General features: G+C 36.9%; 1 protein-coding gene across 1 annotated transcript in view; it reads right to left on the reverse strand.

The window, feature by feature from the left end:
• UPK1B (uroplakin 1B) overlaps positions 1-9,028 on the reverse strand; it is a 29,148-nt gene extending 20,120 nt beyond the window's left edge. The window contains exon 1 of the mRNA XM_058184765.1: positions 8,897-9,028. The gene's annotated coding sequence lies outside the window, so the exon portion shown is untranslated. The remainder of the gene's footprint in view (positions 1-8,896) is intronic.
• Positions 9,029-9,630: the final 602 nt, after the last annotated feature.

Below are 9,630 nucleotides of genomic sequence, written 5' to 3' on the forward strand. Positions count from 1 at the left end.
AACTCTCAAGTGAGTGAAGAAAACAAGTGAAAAACTAAGCAAATATCTAAATTTTCTTGCTGGCAAAACTGTTCATTACCACAACAACAAATCTCTTATGGCTTAAAGACTACTGCAATAAATATGTTAAAATTTGAGAAGCCCAGGGGTTCTTTAACACCTTTGATGCTAGTAATATTCATAATACAACACAAATAATACGAAGTTAAAAGAAAGCGAGAGAGAAAAATGTAGAGAGGAAAAATTCTGCCTTGATATTGGATGAAATGTCTGTGTGACTTCTAAAATGTCTAATAAAGTTTCTAAATCAGAGCTATCTGAAGAGCTATCTGAAGATGTTGAATTACAGTTGCCAACATTCCACATTCACTATGGCCAACAAAATATCTGGTTGAGAAATTATCATAGTTACAGCTCCAACCTCTTAGAGACTGCTAGACTGGGATATCCCTAACTAGTTCAGCCTTGCTCAAACTGTTTACTGGCATTGATAAAATTCCATATTTTAGACTTGTTTATATCAAAATCCCAGTATAATATCTCAGCTATAACACATGGGTTTGGGATTCAGAACAAGGGCAGCTACACGCCTGTAGAGGTATCTTTTTCCAAATCAGGAATGGCCTGGAACTGGCTGTTTTGTTGTGTATGAAACTTCCTAACTGAGCTTTGGTGCTTTTAACATTTGTAGAACAAAAGCTTAAAAACTAAAAGATTTTTTTTTGCTAGTAAACAAAGAGTAGGAAAGCACCCTGACTCCACCAAAACCACAGAAGCCTCGGATAAAAGAGAAATATTTTTGAAAGGGTGTGGTTGAGAACAGAGTCTCTATGGGCATTGAATCTTATTCTATAATGCCCGAGCTTGCATTCTCAGAAATTTCATTGGGTAATGGGAGCTGTTCTTTCACTGTAAAATATTTCATTTCCTAGGTTTTTCTTCCTAAACAACTTATGTCTGTACACTTTGTTGCTCTGAAGACTCTTAAGAGTTAGGAATGTTTGTTTTTAGCACTATCTTTAAACCAGATATTAGTTTGTTTGCTTATTTATTTATTTAAGGTAAAGGTAAAGATTCCCCTCGCACATATGTGCTAGTCGTTCCCAATTCTAGGGGGCGGTGCTCATCTCCTTTTCAAAGCCAAAGAGCCAGCGCTGTCCGAAGACATCTTCATGGTCATGTGGCTGGCATGACTAAATGCCAAACGTGCAGGGAACGCTGTTGCCTTCCCACCAAAGGTGGGCCCTATATTTCTACTTGCATTTTTAAGTGCTTTCAAACTGATAGGTTGGCAGAAGCTGGGACAAGTAACGGGAGCTCACCCCATTATATGGCACTAGGGATTCGAAACACTGAACTTCCGACATTTCGATCAACAAGCTCAGCATCTTAGCCACTGAGCCACTGCATCCCTGTTACTTATTTATATTCTGCCTTTATTTGTTTTATAAATAATTCACAGTGGTAAATATATTCAACATAACTTCCTCCTCCTATTTTTCCTAGAACAAAAATCCTCTGAGGTGAGTTGGGCTAAGAGAGAGTTATTAGCCCAAGATCATCTAGCTGGCTTTCATGGCTAAAATGGAACTAGAACTCACAGACTCTTGCTTTCTACCCTGGTGACTTAACCACAGACCAGACTGGCTTTCGTGTATATGGGTGACACAAAATACAAAAGATAGTCTAAATTGCACTGGGTAAATAATCATGCACCAAAAGTGTTTGTTAGTAGGTTGAAATGTGCAATAAAATGCTGAATGTTAATACTAGCCAATTGGGTTAAAATTGGGCATTGGTTTCACTGTGGCATACTAGCCAAAATGTGCTAAAAGCTTAGTCATTTAGCGCCAGCATGGGAGCAAAGATCAATATCTAAGGGTGCATCTGATGACCCTGTTGCACAGAAAACTGAAACTCAAATTATAAGAATAGTAAACATAAAGAGTATTAACTAACAAATGAAATGGAAGGAAGAAAAAATAGATATCTTGTGATGTTATGAAACCAAAAGGGAAAAAAGCAAAGAGAGGAGCCTCTGAATGAAGGCGGTAATAATCTTGTGGAGTGGAGTTGATGAATACATGCATAAAAGTGAGAGTATATGCTTCATTTATGAATGAAATGGCTAAATTGAATGGCAGAAACGATGGAGTGGTATAAGTGTGTGTGTGTGTTTGTGCATGCATGCGTGCAAGCATTTGCACCCATACATTAGTGACAGCTGGATGCTACATCCATTGAACACTAACAATGGAAGAATTATGGAAAACACTGTGGATCATTCTGAATGAATAAATTCAAGGAAAAAATTATTTAACAAGATGACATGAATGGATGCCTGGGAAAAAGACAGCATAGTATAGAACAGTGATTCCCAAACTGTGAGCCGCGGCTCCCCAGGGAGCCGCGCCACAGCCACAAGGGAGCCGCGAAGAAGCAGCGTCCGCTCCACACGCGGTGCCGCGAGATCCCAGATGCACAAAGCCGGACACGGCCGCAGCGACCGGGACTCGCACACCGCAACTCGGGACAACTCCAAAAGCCAAGGGACCCCCGCGCAGCCGCACCCACACACCCCGCGGGGCAGGCCACAGCAGGCAGGAAGACGGCAGACGCCGACGACGGACCAAAGGAGAAGCGCGAGCTCCGGCCCCGCCCGCCCGCCTGAACCACAGCGCCCGCCCAGACCCGCCGCCTGATGAAGCAACGCGCACCTCCTCCAGTCTGCCCGCGACGCCACTGGCCTCCCAGACCACCCGACACGCTGCCCAACACGGCCGCGCCACCACGCCGACGGCATCGGGAAAGAGGGCTGCGCGAAAATAGCAAAACCACCCGTTAGTTCCTCCCAGGTGAGCCAGGCTGGAGGCGAGAACAGCCACCTCCTCCACAAGGCGGAGACCCGAGGAACAAGGGGATCGCGAGAGGCCAAACTCCGAGACCAAGCAGGGACCCCACGCCTGGGAAAGTTCCACAGAGGCCGCTCCCATCAAAGGAGACGGCGCGTCCATCAGCAAAACATGAGTATGCCAAACACTTTGTAGAAACAGACTTTTTGATTAAACTCACATACCTATGTGATATCTTTGAAAAGTTGAATGTGTTGAATCTCTCTTTACAAGGAGGCAATATGCACATTTTAAAGTTAACAGAAAAGATTTCAGCTTTCAGAAAAAAATTCAGAAAAAAAGACAAAAATAAAAAAAAAAATCGGATGTACCTATTAAGGGAGCCGCGGAAAAAATCCGAAGTGTTATGGGAGCCGCAAACCGAAAAAGATTGGGAACCTCTGGTATAGAAAACTGATTGAGCAATTCAGAAATACAGGAATTAAATTAAATGAAAAAGAATGGTAACTGTTGGTAAGCAGTTGCTTAGAAAAACATCTAAAAGTTTGTTTTAAATGTGTGTTTTAATGTAAGTCTATTCATATGTATATATGAATGCAAATATAAAAGCATTATTTATTTGATTGTCTGTGATGAAAGACAGAATTAGTGAGCAATATGAGAGTTATGACTGGCCCAGTGGGACAGATCAAATTTCTGTTAACATCCAGAGTTGAACTTGGAGGGAAACTGGATAGTGAAACAAAATGGAGAGAAATGAAGGAAGAATGCCTGCGAAAGTGAAAGCATGAGACTGGTATAAAACCTGATCAGAATATAATCTCCAAATAAAATGAATGGGAAGTAGATGTAAGGAAAGATATTGAAGAAACTTCTTGGAACAAGGCATGAAGAATGCCACAAGTATGTTAACAGCAAAATGTTTGGTGGAATAATGAAGTTTTTTTTTCTTGTGAATTGGAAAAATATGCATAAAAGAATGATTGCCATGAAAGACAGAGCAGAAAAATACTGTATAGTATGCTTAAAGGGGGAATTATAATTGTAATATAATCAAGTAGGTAAAGGGACAGATAATATTAAAAATCAGAGCATTGTTGATGGAAATGAAGACTTTTTGAGGTAATAGATGAAGAACCAGCAATTTGAATAAATTCTTGCTTCCAATGAGCATTCTGGCTTGATCTCCTGTATTTACTGAATGGGTGGTTCTTTTGGTTGCTCAAACAGCACAAAGCAACCTTTTCTGACACCATAAATTAAATGAGTCAGTCTTTCTCTTGTTCCTGTGCAGAATTTACTGTTACATACTTTCTAACCCTTTTACTTCCATTGTTACACGCTTTCTAACCCTTTTACTACCATTGTTACATGCTTTCTAACCCTTTTACTTCTACAGTATTTTAACTTCTTCCCACAATTATTCAGATTCTTAATCCACTAGGCACAGGTTTATAGTTATAATTTTAGGTATTGGGTTTGGAAATTTTCTAGACTTTTTCTGTCAGACACGTATTTGTATTGTTGTGATTAGTAGCTGGTAGACTGATCCACAATCTGCCTCCAGCATCCGCATCAATAGTTCAGCAGAACTTTTCTATATCTTGCTATGTAATCTCTTAGATTATGGCGTTGTCCATTTGGAGATGTCCCGGTATAGAATGATATTTTATATTAAAATAATGTGTTAGACTTCTATATGCCGTAGAAAATGGGCCCTGCATCACTGCAGGTAATCTAATCTAATCATATACAGTTTTCTCCAACTTTTCTTTTAAAGTCACAAGAAATTATTAGAACATGCTTCTTTGGTACTGATTCTATTATTTCTGGTAATTTTCCATACAATTCTTCATCTATTTCTTCTTCCATTGATGATGCATATACCTGATTGCTTATTTGTACCCTATTAATATCATTAAGTATTGTACCTTATGATTCTTGACGAATGTATCTTTTCTTTTATGTACACCAAGAGCATATACTCCAAACAAATTCCTTGTGTGTCCAATCACACTTGGCCAATAAAAAATTCTATTCTATTCTATTCTATTCTATTCTATTCTATTCTATTCTATTCTATTCTATTCTACTCTACTCTACTCTACTCTACTCTACTCTACTCTACTCTACTCTACTCTATTCTATTCTACTCTATTCTATTCTATTCCTATTCTTCCTCAGAGTTCCTCAGCCAATAGTTATTACAATTTCACCAGTGGCTACTGGCCATAAGCCCATCAGATGTATTTCACCTTAGCCCTATGCCAGTACCGTCTGCCCTGCTACCAACAGCCAGAAAGATGGACTGTGCAGTACTTCTAAAGAAGTCTTGTAACTGGTCATGCCCATCATAGCAGTCAATTTATAAGTAGCGCTTAAAATTCTAAGTGTGCTTACCAGCCTATAACATTTAACAAAATAACAATCCCAGATTTATTACACTCTATAAGAATGGATAGTATTGATATATATCTCTGTATTTATCTACATGTATGGGACAAGTCCAGACATAATGTCTTAAAGAAAATACACTGAGGCACAGAAGTAGAAATCTATAAATTAAATCTATAAGGTTGCTCAGACCAGAGTAATCTATAATTTCTCAGTGCTTTTTATTAATGAATATCTGGAGCAAGATAAATGCAGATCCTTTAAAAACTTCTTCCCCTGATCTTTCTTAGTCTCTTGTATTTACTTAGCTGCAAACAAGCTGCACTATATTCATTGATCGTTACTCCAAGTGAATGTGTATATATGAATGCAATTGACTCTTAGTAACGGGATATGCGAAATCATTCCTTGACTATCCTGTCTCATAGTCAGGGTATAAGCATTGCCCATATATATTTTGGAACTTCCTGCTCAAGTTCAGCAAGATTGTCAATCAAATATATATATATATACAAACAGTGCCTGTTAAGTGTAAGTTTCAGTTGGTTACTCATCAGTATTGAGAGAAAGGAGCTGATACCAGATGCTAGAATAATTTTCCAATTGAGAAGCATCCAAGCATAGTCAAACAAATGCAAAATTTCTCAGGACTGGCAAGGTATTCTCAAATCCCTCATTGACATTACACGGGTCTGTAGTGACATGCCCTGAATCTAATTCATTTCATTGGAAACAAACCTCTGTTTTTCCATTGAAACTATGCTGCTTTTTACTCATATGTCATCTTGTAGTGGAAAATGCTTTGTCCTAAAGTTTTACAAGCTCTCCAGACTTGGTACACTATAGTTATAGATAATTATAGTGTTTTTTAAATGTTAATATACAAATACACATAATACATTAGAAATTCTTATGATTCCCACTGAACATGGTCAGCGACTGACTGAAAATGCTTGGAGCTGTGATTTCCAACACATATCTGGGGACTATCATATTGGAAAAGGTTTTACTGATGACATTTCAAACTTGTAAAATCATCAGCCCCATCCACAGTTTGATGAGATGATATTCAAAGCATATTTAGCATCTTTTTTTAAAAAAATGTCCTTTCATTGAATTTGTTACTATTACAGCTTTTTACAGAATAAATAAAAAGGAATTTGGCTTTTTATTTTGTTCTTTGTACAACAAAAATGTCAATCATACTGACAAACATGGCTATTATATAGTATTAACAATATTGACAGCAGGTGTCATCTTATGTGCCAGCAACTGTTTTGACAGTTTTGGGTTTGTTGTCATGGACTGCAAATGGTAATGTATGACAAATTTAAGATAATGATCACATTATCCTTATTTTAAAGGGGATGCATTGGAAAATCTGGATTGTATCCAGATAAAACCATCATTATCATCATCATCATCATTATCATCATCATCATTATCATCATTATCATCATCATCATATCATCATCATCATGCCGCCTTCAACATGACCTGAGTCTAACTCATAGAATCATCTGTTACAATGTCCTTCCTGTTGAAGACTACTTCAGCTTCAATCACAACAATACACGCGCTGACAATAGATTCAAGCTTAATGTGAACTGCTCCAATCTAGATTGCAGAAAATATGACTTCAGTAACAGAGTTGTTAATGCCTGGAATGCACTACCAGACTGTGGTCTCTTCCCAAAATCCCCAAAGCTTTAACCAAAAACTATCTACTATCGACCTCACCCCATTCTTAAGAGGTCTATAGGGGGCGTGCATAAGAGCACCAACGTGCCTACTGTTCCTGTCCTAATGTTCCCTTTGATTGTATCCAAATTTCGTATAGTTATTACATACTTATGCTTATATATATGTTTATATATCTTATAGTTATTTCATGCTTATGCTTACATATATATACTGTTGTGACAAAATAAATAAATAAATACATAAATAAATAAATAAATAAATTTAAAAAATTAGATTTCAATGAATTTACATAAAAGAAAATAAATTAAGAACATCAGTTGAGTCGGTATCCTTTTTCCTTCATGTGTTTCTTTTTTTATTTTTGACTGAACATTTATTTGTTATCAGTTATGTTTTATTTGTCATATTATGCAAACTACTGACCATAATAATGAACTGAACAAAGCCAAAATTCATCTCAGTAGCTTGAAGAAGAAGAAGAAAAAGCACTTTAAAAAAAGAGTTGATAAATACATGAAATCTTAATATTTGCAAATATTTGTTGTGGGAATGTTTTCAATCTTATCTTACATTGAAATTCTTAGTAGCTGAGGAAATTTTGGCTTAAATTGTCTTTGCCAACTGTTAATTGTAAGTTATACAAACTATGCTATTTTGTAAGAATTAAGTCTCTAGACAAGAAGCTTGTGACAGTTAAATCAAACTTTAAAAAAAAGACTATAATCTATGACCCACCGGATCATGATTTCAGTGATATTTCCTTACCTAAACTGATAAACAGACTGACCATGGGCAGGCAAAAAAGCAGGAGAGGGAGGAACAACCTTTGACTTCCTGCCAGTTTATGCATTGACTTTGCTTGTGGGAAGCTGGCAGGGACCATCAGAAATCATTATCAAATATCATGATCAAATCTCAGTGCTGCACTGACCATAACTTGACAAATAAAACTACTCTGATGATTATTGAAATTTCAATTCCATAAAAATAACAGGCTCCAAACTTAGAATACATTCTTCAAGTTAGCCCATTTGAGGTACCTTGCTTCAAAAATTGTTACCCTTTGATGTACCATTTCGCCCAATTAAAGATTACAAATAGACAGTTTTAGTAGCATACAATTAGATGCTAGCCACTTATGTGAAGGGCAAGTTTGTGATGCAAAACATTTTACTCACTTGCAATTTATTCTATACCTATTGAGGAACCAGCTTCACTGAACTTGGAATAAGACTTCCAAGTAAGATCAAGTTTAATAGATATTTTAAGGATTCAACTCTGGATCTCGGCATAAATACAGTATCAGAGATTGAATGAGGGACAGTTCAAAAGAATTATAGATAGCTTACAGAATTTAGAAGAATGTACAGAACATGACACATCAATTTTTCAGACTGATACAAGTCCAAAATGGTGCTTTGTCAGCTACGCCATTCAATATAACTCATTACAATATAAGGAAGAAGCTGAAACCGTCTGTAAAATAACTTGAATTAGATATAAAGCTACAATGTCCACTTACAGGTATCACTTTCTGTTAACTTTTCCTGAATAAAAAGGAACTGTTTGCTCAAAAACAGTGAGAAGGCTTACAGTTTTTTCACTTGCTTTCTACAAGTTTTTCTCACCTATATTAAGCAGCAATAGCTGAAGGGTATCATTGGCATCATAATTTGTTTCTTCTCAGAAATATAAAAATAAAAAGCTTAAAGCAATACCCCATGTTTAGATTAAACTGTAAGGTATGTAAGTAATTTAAGGGTTTTCTATTTAGCTAGCATGATCAAACAGAAGCAACCCAGTGACAAATTTTGTTTTAATCTCATTTGTGTTAGATGTTAATATGTACTAACTTTACAAATGTATTAGATTTAACAATAGAAAAAGATACTTTAGATCAAAACTCAAGCACAAGTAAGCTAGAGACCTAAAATATGTTTACTCACCTTCCTTCACTCTGAAACCAAACAATTCGTTGTGCCAACCCCCCTCCCCCCGTCACTTTTTTAAAGTGCCCAAGGCACCCAAGAACAATGGTATGTGATTGGTCAGAAGGGAAGACCTATCATACAACACGGCCCTAATCTGGTCCAACCAGTTCTTAGTTGTGATAGGGCCAACAGGTCTCTTGAGCCGCAACGTTTACCCATTATAGTGGAATGTGGTCGTACTCATACCCATTCACCAAACTTTATGAAGTTTCTATTATTACATGCCGTCAAACATTAACAAGTGATTCATATGATCTTTAAAAATAAAGCAGGAAAAAAAATTAAGAGCTGTTATTCACCTTACTAAATATATACAAAGGAAGCAGCCTTATTTAGAAGACAATAGAAAGTGGCATTTAAGGCAGTATTCTGCAGAAGAACAAGAAGATTAAGGAGCTGTATTTATGACATTTTCGTTTCCTTCAAAAGTGTTACACAAGATATATGCAAGTCTATATTTAAAATGAAATTCAGGAGGGTTAATTGCATGGCTCCATTCTGACCCATAATTTTAGGTTGTAAATTAGAGACATCCATATGGGGGTGTAAGTGGGAGATAGAGGGGTCAAAAAAGTCAGTACTTGTGCTGTCACAAATTGATTTTTGAATCTTTCCCTATGCAGATGCCCTGGCTATAAAACACTTTGACCTGACCCATTTATTGTGTTAAACAGAATAAAGTTGGAAGG

This window comes from Ahaetulla prasina, chromosome 5 (assembly GCF_028640845.1).
Source record: "Ahaetulla prasina isolate Xishuangbanna chromosome 5, ASM2864084v1, whole genome shotgun sequence".
NCBI classification, from domain to species: domain Eukaryota; kingdom Metazoa; phylum Chordata; class Lepidosauria; order Squamata; family Colubridae; genus Ahaetulla; species Ahaetulla prasina.